Source organism: Alosa sapidissima, chromosome 1 (assembly GCF_018492685.1).
Source record: "Alosa sapidissima isolate fAloSap1 chromosome 1, fAloSap1.pri, whole genome shotgun sequence".
NCBI lineage: Eukaryota > Metazoa > Chordata > Actinopteri > Clupeiformes > Clupeidae > Alosa > Alosa sapidissima.
Window position 1 is genome coordinate 53,471,241 of NC_055957.1, and position 17,583 is coordinate 53,488,823.

A 17,583-nucleotide genomic window follows, 5' to 3' on the forward strand; every position below is an offset into this window, starting at 1 on the left:
TAGGGAGCTGTATGGGGAGGGGAGGTGCCGGGAGGTTTGGGGGGGGTTGCCAAGGGTGGGAGTGGGCTAGTGGGAATGTATCTTCTGTGTGTTGGTTTTGTGGGAATAGAGAATAGTGGTCTGGTGGAGGTTTTGTGATATTTATGATTTGTATTTGATGTGAATTTTCTGTCAATAAACGAATATAAAAAAAAATCTGTTCTTGACAACTAGGACTACCCGAGACAGCGATGGCGGTGTCTGAGGCGGATGCGGTGGATGTGGTGCCGAAGTACGCCATGCAGTTCTGGATCCCGAGGCTGCGGAGGGAGGAGTTTTCCAGGGAGCTGTTTGGAGCGGCAATCGTGAAGGGGCTGCTGAGGGCAACGGATAAGGAGGTGTTGTGCTTGCTGGCGTCGACGGTGGGTTACGACGTGACCTTCCGGTCGCCGGTGGACATGTTGGTCGCGGTTCGGCAGTGGAAGGAGGCTGGGGAAGGTCTACGGGTCGGCACGGTGGAGTTTGGACTGCGAATGAGGTTCTGGCGTCCGAAGAATACCGTGGTGGTGCAGGTCTTCAACCCCCACGTGCTGGAAGAGGATGTCCGTTGTCTGCTGGGGCGGTACTGCACGGAGGTGCCGCAGGGACGGCGCGTCGTGGATGTGAACGGCTTCTGGACGGGGAAGTGGTCGTATTCCGTGATGTTCCGGTCAGAGGGGGATCGCCAGGTGAGGCCTCCTTTCGCCTTCATGCTGGGGTCTGATAGAGGGAGGATTATCACTCCGGACTTGCCAAGTGAGTGTTGGGGTTGTGGGAGTGTGGGGCATTTGCGGAGTCAATGCACTGTGCTGGCTTGTTTGCGGTGTGGGTCGAAGGAACACTTGGTGAAGGACTGCAAGAAGTTGAGGGAATGTTCTTTGTGTGGGGCGACGGATCACCTTTTTGGGGGCTGTGGCAAGCGGAGGAGTTACGTGGCTGCTGTGTTGAAGGGCTGTGAATATTGTGGGGGGACAGATCATGTACCTTCGGCTTGTGCCAAGTGGAAGAAGTTCCAGGAGGCTGAGCGGCTGGTGCGCCAGGGGGGGGCTTCCACTGTGCCGGTGGGGGCCTCTGCTGTGCCCGCGGGGGTGAAGACGGTGCCGGCTGGTGCGACGGTGGCAAGAGCGAGTGGAGTGGAGGCGCCTGCGGCGTCTCTTGGAGGTCCGGGAGCTGGGCAGCTAGGTAGCCAAGATGGCTGCTTGGTGGCTAAGGCTACGGCTAGGCCGCATGGCAAACAAGATGGCCGCCGGGAGGCTGGTGCTGGTGGGCGGAGAGTGGACGACTGGGCGGAGGCCTCTGCTTCCCAGGAAGCGGAGATGGCAGAGCTGGCGGTGAAGGCGTCGGGGGCAGTGAAGCGCCCCCTGCAGGACGGGAGTGAAGGTGGGTCGCCGGGGACTCCGGTCCGCCGGTGCAAGGGTGGGGGCGGGGTCTCTGTCTCTAACAGGTTGGAGGCCCTGCTGGTGGAGGACGGTGGTGTTGGATCCATGGAGGTGGCGGCATCTAGTGGCGAGGAGGAGTCGGACGGGTCGACAGGCTCTGTGAGGGAGGGGAGTCCTTCCCCTCCTCCCCCTTCTTCGGGGGACTTGCTGGGGTGGGATGAGGTCAATTTGAAAAGGACTACTGGGATGTTGGACTGATTGGGGTTGCGGGTTGTGTTGGGATGTTGATGTTGCTGTTGTTGGGTTGTGTGGGGGTGGATTAAAAGTGTACTGTGGGTGGACGTGTTGGTTTTGTGTATGTGTGTCTTGACATTTTTTTGTTTTTTTGGCTGGGCCTGTGTGCCCGAGCTCCTTTATGTACTTGGTGCCTTGGGGCCTGCGTGCCCATTTTACCACAGCCTCTAGTCTAGTCTTCACTTCTTTCTGTATCTTTTGTGTGTTATATGTATCTTCTGTGTGTTTGTTTTTCAAGGCTGGTGGGACCTCTGTGCCGCATAGGACCAGCGCCCTCTGTGGTGGTGGTATGGCACGCCAAGTGTCTTCCTATGTGGTCTGTTATGGCTTATGTGAATAATAAAAAAAAAAAAAAAAAAAAAAAAAAAAAAAATCTGTTCTTATCAACAAGGACTACCCGAGGCAGCGATGGTGGACAGGTTGGCCGAGGTGAAGGGGATACCAAGGCTGGCGATCCGGTACCTGATCCCGGAGGCGAGGAGGGTGGAGTTGGACCGGGCTGGATTTGGAGAGATTATTCTCAAGGGCGTGTTGGGATTATCGGGAGCTGATGTGCTGTGCCTGCAGGACTACCCGGCGGTGGGGTGGCATGATGTCACCTTTAAGACGGAGGAGGACCTGCGTGTTGCCTACGGGAAGGGGAATGGTGACGCACGGATTAAAGGGATCAGGCGCGTGGAGTGGAACACGGTCAACACGGTGGTGGTGCAGATGTTCAACCCGCACGTGTTGGTGCAGGATGTGCGGTGGTTCCTGCTACGGTATTGCAGCGTGGTGTCACTAGGGGAGAAGATCGTGGATGCCAACGGATTTTGGACTGGAAAGTGGAGGTACAGTGTGCGTTTTAGTATCTCTGCAGAGGGTCGCCAGCTGCGGCCCCCGCATTTGTTTGCTCTGGGGACGGATCGTGGGAGGGTGTTCTTACCAGACTTGCCGGCTGTTTGTTGGGGATGTGGGGAAGAGGGGCACTTGAGGAGTGAATGTGTTGCGCAGCGGTGTGTGCGTTGTGGGGTGGTGGGGCATGTGGTGAAGGACTGTGGGGAGAGAAGGGAGTGTTCATTGTGTGGGGCCAAGGATCACCTCTTTTTGAGGTGCCCGAAGAGACAGAGCTATGCGGGAGCGGTTGTGGGGCTATCTGGTGGTGGGGGGGTTTCTGTTTCCCCCGCAGGGGTTTCTCGGATGACTGGTGCGCTGGAGAGGAGGTCGACGGGACCGGTGGTGGCTGGTGCGAGTGGAGCGACGGGAGCTGCAGTGACTGCTGGAGGAGCTGGAGAGGGGCCGCATGGTGGCTGCCTGGTGGCTACGGCTACCGCTAGGCCGCATGGCAGCCAAGATGGCCGCCCAGAGGTCGGAGGGTCGGCGGGGTCGAAGGGCAGGCTGGGCGTGGCCACGGAGAGGGTCGGGGTGTCGAGCTGGGCGGAGGCAACGGCCTCCCAGGAGGAGGAGATGGTGGAGCTGGCGATGGTGTCTGGGAAGCGCCCCCTGGAGGGTGGAGGTCCGGTGAGTGCTCCGGTGCGGCGTCAGCGGCCGGGGGAGGGGGTGGCGGCCTTCGGACGCTCCCTGCCCCTGGTGGCTGAGTTGGGGACTGCGGGCGAGTCGACGGAGCTGGAGTCGGAGGAGTCGGTGGATTCGGTGGAGCTGGCGACGGAGAGGCGGACCGCAGGACGGGGGAGTCGCCCCCCTCCTGCCCAGATTGCTGGATGGGATGTGGACAGTTTGAAGCGGACTATGGGCATGGACTAGTGGGGAAGCGCATGTTGGGTGGTTTTGGGGGAGGATTAAAGATGGAGTTGGGGTTGGGAGAGTGTTTGGTTGATGGGTTTGAGTGTATAATGCCCTTGTTTGTAGGTTGGTTTTATGTTTGTGTGTCTGGCCTTCGGGCCTTTTATTTTGGGGGGGTCCCCCTAGGGGGGCTGGCCCTTGCCCGGGCTAGGTCCCGGTGGCTATGCTGGTTTTTGTATTTTTTTAAATTTTGGATTTCCTTTCTGGTAATTTTGGTTGTCCATGGGGGACATACCTGTATGATTGTTTGAGTTGGGTTATGAAATAAACGAATATAAAAAAAAAAAAAAAAAAAATCTGTTCTTATCAGGTGGACTACCCGAGACAGCGATGGCGGTGACTGAGGCGGATGCGAGGGAGGTGATGCCGAAGTACACTATGCAGTTCTGTATCCCGAAGCGGCGGAGGGAGGAGTTTTCCAGGGAGCTGTTTGGAGCGGCGATCGTGAAGGGGTTGCTGAGGGCAACGGATAAGGAGGTGTTGTGCCTGCTGGCGACGGTGGTGGGCTTCGACGTGACCTTCCGGTCGCCGGTGGACATGTTGGCCGCGGTTCAGCAGTGGAAGGAGGCTGGGGAAGGTCTACGGGTTGGCACTGTGGAGTCTGGACTTCGAATGAGGTACTGGCGTCCGAGGCATATCGTGGTGGTGCAGGTCTTCAACCCCCACGTGCTGGAGGAGGATGTCCGTTGTCTGTTGGGGCGGTACTGCGCGGAGGTGCCACAGGGACGGCGGGTCGTGGATGTCAACGGCTTCTGGACGGGGAAGTGGTCGTATTACGTGCTGTTTCGGTCAGAGGGGGATCGCCAGGTGAGGCCTCCCTACGCCTTCATGCTGGGGTCTGACAGAGGGAGGATTGTCATTCCGGACTTGCCGGGTGAGTGTTGGGGTTGTGGGAGTGTGGGGCATTTGCGGAGTCAATGTACTGTGCTGGCTTGTTTGCGGTGTGGGTCGAAGGAACACTTGGTGAAGGACTGTAAGAAGTTGAGGGAATGTTCTTTGTGTGGGGCGACGGATCATCTTTTTGGGGGCTGTGGCAAGCGGAGGAGCTACGTGGCTGCTGTGTTGAAGGGCTGTGAGTATTGTGGGGGGACAGATCATGTACCTGCGGCTTGTGCCAAGTGGAAGAAGTTCCAGGAGGCTGAGCGGCTGGTGCGCCAGGGGGGGGCTTCCACTGTGCCGGTGGGGGCCTCTTCTGTGCCCGCGGGGGTGAAGACGGTGCCGGCTGGTGCGACGGTGGCAAGAGCGAGTGGAGTGGAGGCGCCTGCGGCGTCTCTCGGTGGTTCGGGAGCTGGGCAGCTAGGTAGCCAAGATGGCTGCTTGGTGGCTAAGGCTACGGCTAGGCCGCATGGCAATCAAGATGGCCGCCTTGTGGCTGGTGCTGGTGGGCGGAGAGTGGACGACTGGGCGGAGGCCTCTGCTTCCCAGGAAGCGGAGATGGCAGAGCTGGCGGCGAAGGCGTCGGGGGCAGTGAAGCGCCCCCTGCAGGACGGGAGTGAAGGTGGTTCGCCGGGGACTCCGGTCCGCCGGTGCAAGGTTGGGGGCGGGGTCTCTGTCTCTAACAGGTCGGAGGTCCTGCTGGTGGAGGACGGTGGTGTTGGGTCCATGGAGGTGGCGGCATCTAGTGGCGAGGAGGAGTCGGACGGGTCGACAGGCTCTGTGAGGGAGGGGCGTCCTTCCCCTTCTCCCCCTTCTTCGGGGGACTTGCTGGGGTGGGATGAGGCCAATTTGAAAAGGACTACTGGGATGTTGGACTGATTGGGGTTGTGGGGTGTGTTGGGATGTTGCTGTGGTTGTTGTTGGGAGTGGGTTTTGGGGAATGGGGTTTTATGCTGTGGTATTGTGATGATCGTTTTTTTTGTTCTGGCGCCCCCTGGTGGGCGATGTGGGGAAGTGCATGTTGGGTTTTCGGGGAGGATTAAAGATGGACTTGGGGTTGGGAGAGTGTTGGTTGATGGGTTGGAGTGTATAATGCCCTTGTTTGTAGGTTGGTTTTATGTTTGTGTGTCTGGCCTTCGGGCCTTTTATTTTGGGGGGGTCCCCCTAGGGGGGCTGGCCCTTGCCCGGGCTAGGTCCCGGTAGCTATGCTGGTTTTTGTATTTTTTAAATTTTGGATTTCCTTTCTGGTAATTTTGGTTGTCCATGGGGGACATACTTGTATGATTGTTTGATTTGGGTTATGCAATAAACGAATATAAAAAAAAATCTGTTCTTATCAGTTTAATATCTGATACGTCCTCTACCCGAGGACCATATATTAATCTGATTTTTGGAACAGGGAGACGGAAGAGGGGCTTGCTCCGTCCGCTCCACGCATCGACCCGGTATTGCAGCGACTCCGGGAACGGTGCACATTCCTTTGACTGTGTAAGAAAAGAACCAACCCAGTGGAACTGACTGACTGACTGACTGACTGACTGACTGACTGACTGACTGACTGTGATGAAATCCTCCTTAGCAGAGCAGACGCAGCAGCAGGAGTCCTTGCCAGGTGTTTTGGCCAACCGCGCCACCTCCCTTTTCGGCCCCTTTTGGGTTTTCCCGCCCTTTTACTCTTTTTTTTTTTTTTTTTTTTTTTTTTTTTTTTTACACATTTAAATTTAAAGGGGATGTTGATACTGCAGTCTTGTTGCCACTGGGCAACGCCTTGGAGTCACCCTCACGTCCACGACCGGCGCCGTTCATGCTCTCCGTCCGGCGTGCCCTGTGGCAGCCATCGCTCGGGTTTCTCTTCATCTCGTACAAATCTTTCGCCTTTTACTAAAGATTTCCGTGGAGGGGAACTGCCCCGAGTTTACGGTATTTTTGGAAGCTCTGCTTCGGCGGAGCTGCACCTGCCTGTCCAAAGTCGAGCGTCGTGGTGTTTTGTTTTGCGGCGGCGGCGGCGGCGGCGGCGGTCCGCTTTTGCTGGCCCCGCCTCCCCCCGTAACCATGTGAGCGCGGGGGGCGTCGCTAGAGGGGCCGCCGCACCCCGTGCAGTTGTGGGGTATCGCTTCTCGGCCTTTTGGCTAAGATCAAGTGTAGTATCTGTTCTTATCACTTGGACTAACCGAGATGGCGACTGTGGACGTGACGGATGCGACGAAGGGGATACCGAAGCATGCGATCCGGTATCTGATCCCGGAGGGAAGGAGGGCGGAGTTGGATCGGGCTGGCTTTGGAGGGATTATCCTGAAGGGCGTGCTGGGCCTGGCAGGAGCGGACGTGCTGTGTCTCCAGGATTACCCGGCGTTGGGGAGGTTCGACGTCACCTTCAAGACGGAGGAGGACCTACAGGTCGCATTATGGAAGGGGAAAGGAGACGCTAGGATTACGGGAATCAAGCGCGTGGTGTGGAGCGCAGTCAACGCGGTGGTGGTGCAGGTCTTCAACCCGCACGTGTTGGAGCTGGATGTACGGGTGTTCCTGAGCCGGTACTGCAGCACGGTGTCACAAGGGGAGAAGGTCACGGACGCAAACGGATTTTGGACTGGAAAGTGGAGGTACAGTGTACGTTTTCGTGTTTCTGGGGAGGGCCGCCAGCTGCGGCCTCCGCATTTGTTTGCTCTGGGGTCGGATCGTGGGAGGGTGTTTTTACCAGACTTGCCGACTGTTTGCTGGGGATGTGGGGAAGAGGGGCACTTGAGGAGTGAATGTGTTGCGCAGCGGTGTGTGCGTTGTGGGGTGGTGGGGCATGTGGTGAAGGACTGTGGGGAGAGAAGGGAGTGTTCATTGTGTGGGGACAAGGAGCACCTCTTTCTGAGGTGCCCTAAGAGACAGAGCTATGCGGGAGCAGTTTTGGGGCTATCTGGTGGTGGGGGGGTTTCTGTTTCCCCCGCAGGGGCTCCTCCGACGACTGGTGCGCTGGAGAGGAGGTCGACGGGACCGGTGACGGCTGGTGCGAGCGGAGTGAAGGGAGCTGCAGTATCTGCTGGAGGAGCGGGAGCGGTGGCCGGTGCGAGCGGAGTGAAGGGAGCTGCAGTATCTGCTGGAGGAGCTGGAGCGGGGCCGCATGGTGGCTGCCTGGTGGCTACGGCTACCGCTAGGCCGCATGGCAGCCAAGATGGCCGCCCAGAGGTCGGAGGGTCGGCGGGGTCGAAGGGCAGGCCGGGCGTGGCCAAGGAGAGGGTCGGGGTGTCGAGCTGGGCGGAGGCAACCGCCTCCCAGGAAGAGGAGATGGCGGAGCTGGCGATGGTGTCTGGGAAGCGCCCCCTGGAGGGTGGAGGTCCGGCGAGCGCTCCGGTGCGGCGTCAGCGGCCGGGGGAGGGGGTGGCGGCCTTCGGACGCTCCCTGCCCCTGGTGGCTGAGATGGGGACTACGGGCGAGTCGGAGGAGCTGGAGTTGGAGGAGTCGATGGATTCGGTGGAGTCGGTGACGGAGAGGCGGACCGCAGGACGGGGGAGTCGCCCCCCTCCTGCGCAGATTGCTGGATGGGATGTGGACAGTTTGAAGCGAACTATGGGCATGGATTAGTGGGTTACTGGTGGTGGGTTTGTGTAATTAACTGTGTAATAGTGATGTAAGTGGGTGGGTGGGTTTGGGTTTGTGTAATTAACTGTGTGAAAGTGATGTAAGTGGGAGGGGGGGTGGGTTTTGTGTTATGGGGTTGTTTTTGGCTGGGCCTGCGTGCCCGAGTCGTTCTCAAAGGGGCATTTGTGCCCGTATGTTGCAGCCTTTCTTTTTTCTCTTTTTCTTTTTCTCTGCTTTCTGAATTCTTCATGTTCTGGCTGTAACTATGCTTTGTATATTTTGATCTGGTATGAATAAACTTCAATACAAAAATCTGTTCTTATCAGTTTAATATCTGATACGTCCTCTACCCGAGGACCATATATTAATCTGATTTTTGGAACAGGGAGACGGAAGAGGGGCTTGCTCCGTCCGCTCCACGCATCGACCCGGTATTGCAGCGACTCCGGGAACGGTGCACATTCCTTTGACTGTGTAAGAAAAGAACCAACCCAGTGGAACTGACTGACTGACTGACTGACTGACTGACTGACTGACTGACTGACTGACTGACTGACTGACTGTGATGAAATCCTCCTTAGCAGAGCAGACGCAGCAGCAGGAGTCCTTGCCAGGTGTTTTGGCCAACCGCGCCACCTCCCTTTTCGGCCCCTTTTGGGTTTTCCCGCCCTTTTACTCTTTTTTTTTTTTTTTTTTTTTTTTTTTTTTTTTACACATTTAAATTTAAAGGGGATGTTGATACTGCAGTCTTGTTGCCACTGGGCAACGCCTTGGAGTCACCCTCACGTCCACGACCGGCGCCGTTCATGCTCTCCGTCCGGCGTGCCCTGTGGCAGCCATCGCTCGGGTTTCTCTTCATCTCGTACAAATCTTTCGCCTTTTACTAAAGATTTCCGTGGAGGGGAACTGCCCCGAGTTTACGGTATTTTTGGAAGCTCTGCTTCGGCGGAGCTGCACCTGCCTGTCCAAAGTCGAGCGTCGTGGTGTTTTGTTTTGCGGCGGCGGCGGCGGCGGCGGCGGCGGCGGTCCGCTTTTGCTGGCCCCGCCTCCCCCCGTAACCATGTGAGCGCGGGGGGCGTCGCTAGAGGGGCCGCCGCACCCCGTGCAGTTGTGGGGTATCGCTTCTCGGCCTTTTGGCTAAGATCAAGTAGAGTTTAGGTTGTAGCGATGGCGAGTACATCCATGTACGGGCCGGCCCCTCAGGTGCGGCTTAGGAATACAGTGAGGCTGACGGTGGATGACGTTCGGGAGCTGCGGATGAAGGTCGACTTGGAGTATGTTATGCGGATCGTGCTGGATGGGCTGTTTAAGGTGGCAGTGGAGAAGCTGCTCTGCGTGATGGATTTCCCGGCTGCTGGACTTTTTGACATCAGCTTTTTCGAGCAGGAGGACTGTCTGGAGTTCTTTCGCCATTTTCAGCTGGAGCGGTCGCGGGAGGAGGTGAGGGGCATTTCTATCACTCCTTTGTTTGGACATGCTAGCACGGCGTTGTACGTGCTAATGTACAACCCGTGGGTGGAAGTGGAGGTGGTGGAGGCTTTTTTAAGGCGGTATTGTTCAGAGGTCCGCGGGGGTTTGAAATGCCTGAATCGATTTGGTGTGTGGAACGGGAGGCGCCAGTTCTTCGTGAAATTTAAGGAAGACCCAGACGGTGAGGACGGACTCCTGCACCCGCCGGGGTCTTTCTCCCTGGGGCCGAACCGGGGTTTTCTATCGTACCGGGGGCAGCCGGTGTACTGCAGGCGGTGTGGGGGACGGGGCCACATGAAGGCAGAGTGTACGGGTCCCGGCTGCAGGAGGTGCGGGAGCAAGGCCCATGAGGCGAGGGTTTGCCCAATGCCGAAGTCCTGCTCGATCTGCGGAGGAGGGGATCACCTGTTTCGGCAGTGTCCAGAAGGGAGGAAGTCGTTTGCGGCGGTGGCTGGGCGGCAGGAGGCTGTGTTTCGAGAGGTGGTGGCTGAGGAGCGTCTGGAGGAGCGGAGGCCGTGTGTGGGGGACGGGCAGGTCGATGCTGACGGCGGTGTGGGGCCTGTGGAGGACCTGCGCGGGGCACCGGCGTCGCTGGACACGGAGGTGGTGATGCAGCTGTCCTTTGCAGACCGTGTGCCGCTGCCGGATTCAGGGGGGAGTGAGGTGGATGGAGCTGACGGCATTTCGCGTCGGGAGGAGGTAGCAGCTAAGGCTACATGCGGGGGACCGCATGGCCAAGATGGCGGCTCACGTCTTCCTCGGGAGGTGGGCCTGGAGGTGGAGGAGTCGTCTGTGGAGGTGGCGCCACCTGGTGGTGGGGAGTCTGGCCGGTGGAGCGAGGATCCGGATGCCGAGAGGGTCTTCGCGGACTCCTTGCAGCTTGAAGACGTACAGATGGGGGACGGCCCGCGTGGGTCGAAGAGGCAGGCGGCTGCGGGAGAAGGGACCGGAGGCGCGTCAAAGGTGAAGGTGGTCCCGGCGGAGCTGCAGCAGTATTCGGCGGCGGCTTCGGCGGAGCGGGCCAGTTCGTCTGGGCAGCGGCTGGGGGACGTGCCGGTCATGGAGCAGGCACTTTCCCCCTTCTCGGCGCTGGAGGTGAGCGTGGACAAGCTGAAGGCTGGCGGGGGGGGCGGCTCGTCGCCTGAGCTGTACTCCTCGTCTGAGGATGGCCGGTCGTCTCCTGGGAGCCCGGAGGTCGTTTCCAGTGGTGGTGAGGAGCGGGAGACGGGGGAGGGGAGCCAGAGCCCGTTGTCGGGACTCCTCAGGAGGGCCGTTTCTACGCGCGACCGGCCTCAGCTGGGACCGGTGTCGGATGGCGGGAGGGACGTCGGCCCTTCTTGACTGTGAGTAGCTGATGGCTTGTTCTTTGTTGTGCTGGACTTGGTTGGGTGGGATGGGGAAGTGTCTGGACTGTGATGGGGACTGTGGGTTTGCTGTGCTCTTTGGGATGTGGGTTTTTTCCTGTGTATTGTATGGGGGGGGGGTTTCGGTGCTGAGGAGGGTGGTGGAGGGTTGTTTTTCTGTTGCAGGGCTGCCTTATAGGGGAGGGGGGGACGGGGTGGTCTTTGCAAGGGTGGGGAGGGGCGGTCCTTGTAGATGGGGCTGGAAATGACTTTTGCCTCCCTTAATGTAAGGGGGCTCCGGGACAAGGGAAAGCGGGCTGTGTTTTATGCCTCCTTGGAGGGGCTGGGGTTTGATTGTTTATTTTTACAGGAATGCCACCTGCGGGACAGGGGGGATGCGGGTGTGTTTTCAAGGGGATGGGGCAGGGGGCCTTCTGTGTGGGGGGTGGGGAATGCTCATTCTGATGGGGTGGGGGTTTTGTTTGGGTCTTGGGATTTTGTGGTGGAAACAGTGGTCTGTAGTGAGCCGGGGAGGGTTTTGTGTGTGGACTGCACGTTTCGGGGCCTTGATTTAAGGCTGGTGAACGTCTATGCTCCTAGTGGGAGGGGGCGGCAGGCGGGGTTCTTCACGGGGCTCACTCCGCTGCTGACATGTGACAGGGTGGTGGTGTTAGGGGGGGATTTTAACGTGGATGTGCGACGGGGAGTGGGGGCTGGGGAATTGAAGGGGTTGTGTAGGGATATGTTGTTGGTTGACGCCTTTTTGGCTGCGGGTGGGGGGGGGGGCAGGGGAAACATGGAGTAACTCCAGGGGGGCGGGGTCGAGATTGGACTACCTTTTCTTTCCACGGGGGGTGAGCCTGCGGTGGTTCAGGGTGTCCCCAGTGTGGTGCTCTGACCACTGCATGGTTACTGCTGCTGTTCTCGTGGAGGGGTTGAGGCGGGAGAGACCCAGGTGGCGTTTCCCGAATCGGCTCCTGAGGGAGGCTGGGTTTTGTGAGGCGTATCGGGTGGCCCTCAGAGGGTGGTTGGCGATGAAGTGCCGCTTCTCCTCGAGGGCTGACTGGTGGGAGGGTTGGAAGGAGAGGACGGTGGGGTTTTGCAGGGGTTGGGTGGCCAGTGCCAACGTGGAGAGGAAGAGGCAGGTGAAGCTGTGGAACAGGGAGTTGGAGGAACTGTGGGTGGCGGGTGGGGATGTTGGGGACATGGAGGCAGTGAAGCTGAAGTTGAGGGACTATTTTGAGGAGCGGGCGCGCCGTTTGGGCGTGCAAGCTCGAGTGCGGGCATGGGAGGATGAGAGGCCCTCCAAGTTCTTTTTTAGGACGGTGAGGGAGCGCCAGGTGAGGAGGCATATGGCGGCGCTGGAGTGGGAGGGCGGGGGTGGCGACGAGAGGGGAGGACATGGCCGAGGTGGCAGCTCGGTACTACGAGGGCCTCTTTACTGAGAGGTGTGGGGAAGAGGGGGTAGTGGGGGGGTTTTTGGATAAACTGGAGGGTAGGCTGAGTGAGGAGCAGCGGGCGGAGCTGGATCGACCTCTGGAGCTTGGGGAGCTGGGGAGGGCCCTCCAGTCCATGAGTGGGGGTAAGTCCCCCGGACAGGACGGGTTGACTGTTGAGTTTTTTAGGGAATTTTGGGATGTGTTGGGGGGTGAGTTGGTCGAGGTGCTCGAGGAGCGGCGGGGGGCGGGGTTTTTATTGGGATCTATGTCAACAGGGCTCATCACGCTCTTGTTTAAGAAGGGGGACGCCAGAGCACTGAGCAACTGGAGGCCAATCACTCTACTGGCCGTCGACTATAAAGTCTTGGCCAAGGCCCTGGCAATGCGGCTGGGGCCGGTGATGGCGTCCGTAGTGGGGGAAGACCAGACGTGTGGGGTGAGGGGGCGGTGTAGTGGGTTGAATTTGGTTTTAATCAGGGACATTACTTGTTGGGCAGAGCAGAGGGGATTGCCACTGGGGGTGCTAAGCCTGGACCAAGAAAAGGCTTTCGACAGGGTTAGCCATAAGTTTCTGTTTAAGGTGTTGGGGAGGATGGGGTTTGGGGGGGGGTTTTTAGCTTGGCTCGGGTTGCTTTATAGGGGGGCGGTGAGCAAGGTGGGGGTGAATGGGGTTTATTCCAGGGCTGTCCCTCAGGTAGGGGGAGTGAGGCAGGGTTGTCCTCTGTCTCCTCTCCTCTACGTCCTGGTCCTGGAGCCATTGCTGGCTGCCTTGAGGCAGGACTCACGGGTGGCAGGGGTACATCTACCGGGGGGTGGGGGGGCGGAGGCTAAGGTCTCCGCCTACGCGGATGATGTGTCCCTTTTCTTGACCACAGAGCACAGCTTTGATCGGGTGAACGTCCTCTTGGAGGAGTTCGGCAGAGCTTCGGGGGCCAAGGTGAACAGGGGGAAATCCTCGGTCATGTTTTTTGGGAAATGGGCAGGGAGGGTGGATCCATTGGGTGGGTTTGGAGTTACTCCAGATGGCCTGAAGATCCTGGGGTTGCATTTTAAGCGGGGGGATTGTGGGGGTTTTAACTGGGATGACCGGAGGGGGAGGGTGGGGAGACGCTTGGGCCTGTGGAGGTCGAGGTACCTCTCCCTGTCGGGGAGGGTCATGGCGGTCAAGGCGGACCTGCTGCCCCAGTTAAATTATCTGGCTTATGTGTTCCCTTTGCCGTTTTTGTGTGGTAGGAGGTTAGAGCGGGATGTTTTTTCTTTCATTTGGGGGGGTGGGATGGAGAGGGTGGCAAGGGAGCAAATGTTTAGGGGGGTTTCTGAGGGGGGGAGGGGGGTCCCATGTGTCGCTGTGCGCGTAATGGCGATACACGTGGCGTTCCTCGCCAGGCTAGTGATGGGGGTTTTTGCCCACAAGGCTGCGGTTTTCGCAAGGTTCTGGCTGGGGTTCGAAATGAGGCGGCTGAGACCTTTGTCCAGTACGTCTCCCTGGTCCCTGGTCAGGCCTGGGCACTATGACAGGGTGGCAGATTTTCTGAGGGGGAATGGGTGGTGTTGGGAGGGGGAGGCCGTGCTGGACCACCGGCGCCTGTATACGGGGGTAATGGATAGGAGGTGGGAGGAGGGTGGGACTGGGGAACCCATGGTCAGGGGGATTGACTGGGGGGGCATCCAGCCTCCTGTTTTGTGTGGGGAGGGTAGGGATCTGAACTGGCAGGCGGCTCTGAACCGCCTGCCGGTGAGGGAGCGGCTGCATAGGCATGGGATTAGCCGCACTCCCCTGTGCCCTGTGGGGTGTGGGAGGGAAGAGACTCTGGACCACGCTTTGTGGTCGTGTCGGGGAGCGAGGGACACCTGGGCCATGGTACAGAACTGGTGGGGTGGGTGGGCGGGTCTGCCACTTTCAGCAGATTTGGTGCTACGGGGGCGGGGCTTGGGGGGTTTGCGGGTGGGGAGGAGGGTTGCTGTTTGGGTTTTGGTTTCTTTTGTGAAGTTGGCTCTGTGGGACTGGAGGCAGGGGTGTGTGAGGAAGAGGACCCCGGCACTGGCTCCACGGGTGGTTTTTGTTTGGTTTTTGGGGAGGGTGAGGAGGTGTATTGAGGAGTATGAGGGGGTTTATGGGAGGGACAAGGCGAGGGAAATGTGGGGGGGACTGCCGAGGGTGGGGGTGGGTTAATGGTGGGAGGGATCTGAAGGGTTTGGTTTAAATAAAGAGTGGTGTACTGGTGGTGGGTAGCGTAATTTTGATGACTCTGTGTATGATGTTATGATTTGGTGATTGGTGTTAATAAAGTCGTACAAAAAAAAAAAAAATCTGTTCTTATCAGTTTAATATCTGATACGTCCTCTACCCGAGGACCATATATTAATCTGATTTTTGGAACAGGGAGACGGAAGAGGGGCTTGCTCCGTCCGCTCCACGCATCGACCCGGTATTGCAGCGACTCCGGGAACGGTGCACATTCCTTTGACTGTGTAAGAAAAGAACCAACCCAGTGGAACTGACTGACTGACTGACTGACTGACTGACTGACTGACTGACTGACTGACTGTGATGAAATCCTCCTTAGCAGAGCAGACGCAGCAGCAGGAGTCCTTGCCAGGTGTTTTGGCCAACCGCGCCACCTCCCTTTTCGGCCCCTTTTGGGTTTTCCCGCCCTTTTACTCTTTTTTTTTTTTTTTTTTTTTTTACACATTTAAATTTAAAGGGGATGTTGATACTGCAGTCTTGTTGCCACTGGGCAACGCCTTGGAGTCACCCTCACGTCCACGACCGGCGCCGTTCATGCTCTCCGTCCGGCGTGCCCTGTGGCAGCCATCGCTCGGGTTTCTCTTCATCTCGTACAAATCTTTCGCCTTTTACTAAAGATTTCCGTGGAGGGGAACTGCCCCGAGTTTACGGTATTTTTGGAAGCTCTGCTTCGGCGGAGCTGCACCTGCCTGTCCAAAGTCGAGCGTCGTGGTGTTTTGTTTTGCGGCGGCGGCGGCGGCGGCGGCGGCGGTCCGCTTTTGCTGGCCCCGCCTCCCCCCGTAACCATGTGAGCGCGGGGGGCGTCGCTAGAGGGGCCGCCGCACCCCGTGCAGTTGTGGGGTATCGCTTCTCGGCCTTTTGGCTAAGATCAAGTGGAGCATATCGTGCACGCGACGGGAAGGCGATGGGGACGTTGGGCCCATTGAGATTGAGGAACACGATCCGTTTTGTGGTTCCGGTGAGCAGGAGGACGGAGATGAAGAGGGAGTACTTTTCGGACAAGGTTTTGCTGGACACTTTGGATTTGGGAGTGCGGGAGGTCCTTTGCTTGCAGGAGTATCGGCCTCAAGGTACGTTTGATGTTACTTTTCGGACTGAAATGTTTTTTGAAATGGCTAAGAAGAGGATTAATGAGAAGTTACATGTGGATTTTTTTAGGGGTATGGTGTTTTTTTCGTCAGAGACTCATGTTTTTGTGCACATGTTCAATCCTTTTGTGTTAGAAGAAGATATTGTTGCTTTTTTGAAGAGGTATTGCCGTGATGTGAGAGAGGGTGCTAAAGTGACTGATTCAAGGGGTTTCTGGACGGGAAGGAGAAGGTTTAAAGTGCGCTTTAAAGCTGGGGCTTCGCCTCCCCAGTCCTTCGCCTTGGGGCCAGACAGGGGCTACTTGTTTGTCCCTGGGAGGCCTGGGGGTTGTTGGAAGTGTGGGGAGAATGGACATGTAAGAGAGGACTGCAAAGTAACTAGGTGCCGCCATTGCGGCTCTACGGAGCACATGGCGGCGAAATGTTTGGCTCCGAAGACCTGCAGTCTTTGTGGGTCTTCGGAGCACCTGTTTAGAGCTTGCCCAGGTCGAAGGAGTGCTGCTGTGGGTCGTGAAAAGTCTGAGGGTCGAGGACCGACGGACGTGCGGTCGGCTGCTGGAGAGGAGTCCCCTATGCCCCCCGGGAGGACTCTTTCGAGGCTTGCTGATCCTTTGTCTGACGGCGGCCATGCGGTCGCTAAGATGGCGGCTAACGATGAGCAGGTGGTGAGCCATGTGGTAGCAAAGATGGTGGCTAGCAGCGAGCAGGTGGTGAGTGCACATGGAGCTGCTGCTGAGAGGCCCTCTGTTCCCGCCCCGGAGGGTTCATCTCAGTTTGCAGCTCCCCAGGCTGTTAATGTTGTTAGTGTGCTTTCCCCTGGGCCTACGGCTGATTCCCCACAGGCTGTGGCCGAGGAGACGTGTTCTGGTGTTCCCGTGGTTTCTCCTGGACCTCGGGCTGATCCCCCCCAGGCTGTGGCTGAGGAGACGTGTTCTGGTGTTGCTGTGGATGAGTCGGCGAGAGAGGTTTCACCTAGGTCGTGGGCTGATTGCCCCTTCGATGAGGAGGTGGTGATCACAGGAGTGGCACCAGCTACAGGGAAGCGCCCCCTGGAGGACAGCGGGTCGGAGGAGACTCCGGTGCGCCGCCTCAGGTCGTGCCAGACAGTGCAGGTGTTTGGCCAGGTCACCCCCCTGGAGGAAGATGATGGCGATGACGACAGCGAGGAGGAGATCGAGGTCGATGACGGCAGGCCCGGTGAGGAGTTGGTGGTCGGCGCGGATTTGCTTCTGGGCTGGGACGAGAAGAATTTGAAGCAGTTGACGGGCATGGTCGAGTCAAGTGGAAGTGACTGAGGTGTGTTTGCAAGGTCGACGGCGATGATATGGAGGCCGTGGGCGCCAAGGCCAGTTGTGTCGTGGTGGCTGGAGGCGGGGCCTCCCCGGATTCTCTTCTGGGGTGCGATGAGGACAATGTGAAGGCTACTACTGTTCTGGTGGAGCCTAGAAGTTATGACTTTGTGTTGTGATGTGTGTTTGGTGATGGGCTTGTGATTTTTTTTTGTAGCTTTGTGAAATGGGCTGAATAAAGTCTTGTGGGACATGCTATAGCCCTAGTACGTGCGTATGTTGGAGACGATGGGTGTTTTGCTATGGTTTTTATGGTTGTCTGTATGGATTACTGTATGGTTTGTTCTTGATCTGATTTATCTGATCCGCTTCGCATAATATGTGAATAATCTGTTCTTATCAGTTTAATATCTGATACGTCCTCTACCCGAGGACCATATATTAATCTGATTTTTGGAACAGGGAGACGGAAGAGGGGCTTGCTCCGTCCGCTCCACGCATCGACCCGGTATTGCAGCGACTCCGGGAACGGTGCACATTCCTTTGACTGTGTAAGAAAAGAACCAACCCAGTGGAACTGACTGACTGACTGACTGACTGACTGACTGACTGACTGACTGACTGACTGTGATGAAATCCTCCTTAGCAGAGCAGACGCAGCAGCAGGAGTCCTTGCCAGGTGTTTTGGCCAACCGCGCCACCTCCCTTTTCGGCCCCTTTTGGGTTTTCCCGCCCTTTTACTCTTTTTTTTTTTTTTTTTTTTTTTACACATTTAAATTTAAAGGGG

The 17,583-nt window shown here is 57.7% G+C and overlaps 6 non-coding genes and 2 pseudogenes across 6 annotated transcripts; all 8 read left to right on the forward strand.

Moving 5' to 3' along the window:
* Positions 1–5,621: 5,621 nt before the first annotated feature.
* Positions 5,622–5,828, forward strand: LOC121683788 (annotated as a pseudogene).
* Positions 5,829–6,186: 358 nt separating this feature from the next.
* Positions 6,187–6,300, forward strand: LOC121681689. The gene has a single exon (XR_006022247.1). It is a non-coding gene; the product is annotated as a U5 spliceosomal RNA (small nuclear RNA).
* A 158-nt stretch (positions 6,301–6,458) lies between these two features.
* LOC121684531 lies at positions 6,459–6,589 on the forward strand (annotated as a pseudogene).
* A 1,604-nt stretch (positions 6,590–8,193) lies between these two features.
* Positions 8,194–8,384, forward strand: LOC121683507. Its single transcript, XR_006022804.1, has one exon. It is a non-coding gene; the product is annotated as a U2 spliceosomal RNA (small nuclear RNA).
* A 374-nt stretch (positions 8,385–8,758) lies between these two features.
* LOC121681696 lies at positions 8,759–8,872 on the forward strand. Its single transcript, XR_006022251.1, has one exon. It is a non-coding gene; the product is annotated as a U5 spliceosomal RNA (small nuclear RNA).
* Positions 8,873–14,445: 5,573 nt separating this feature from the next.
* LOC121684201 lies at positions 14,446–14,634 on the forward strand. The gene has a single exon (XR_006023061.1). It is a non-coding gene; the product is annotated as a U2 spliceosomal RNA (small nuclear RNA).
* A 352-nt stretch (positions 14,635–14,986) lies between these two features.
* On the forward strand, positions 14,987–15,100 carry LOC121681702. The gene has a single exon (XR_006022252.1). It is a non-coding gene; the product is annotated as a U5 spliceosomal RNA (small nuclear RNA).
* A 2,050-nt stretch (positions 15,101–17,150) lies between these two features.
* Positions 17,151–17,338, forward strand: LOC121683448. Its single transcript, XR_006022794.1, has one exon. It is a non-coding gene; the product is annotated as a U2 spliceosomal RNA (small nuclear RNA).
* The last annotated feature ends 245 nt before the right edge of the window (positions 17,339–17,583 follow it).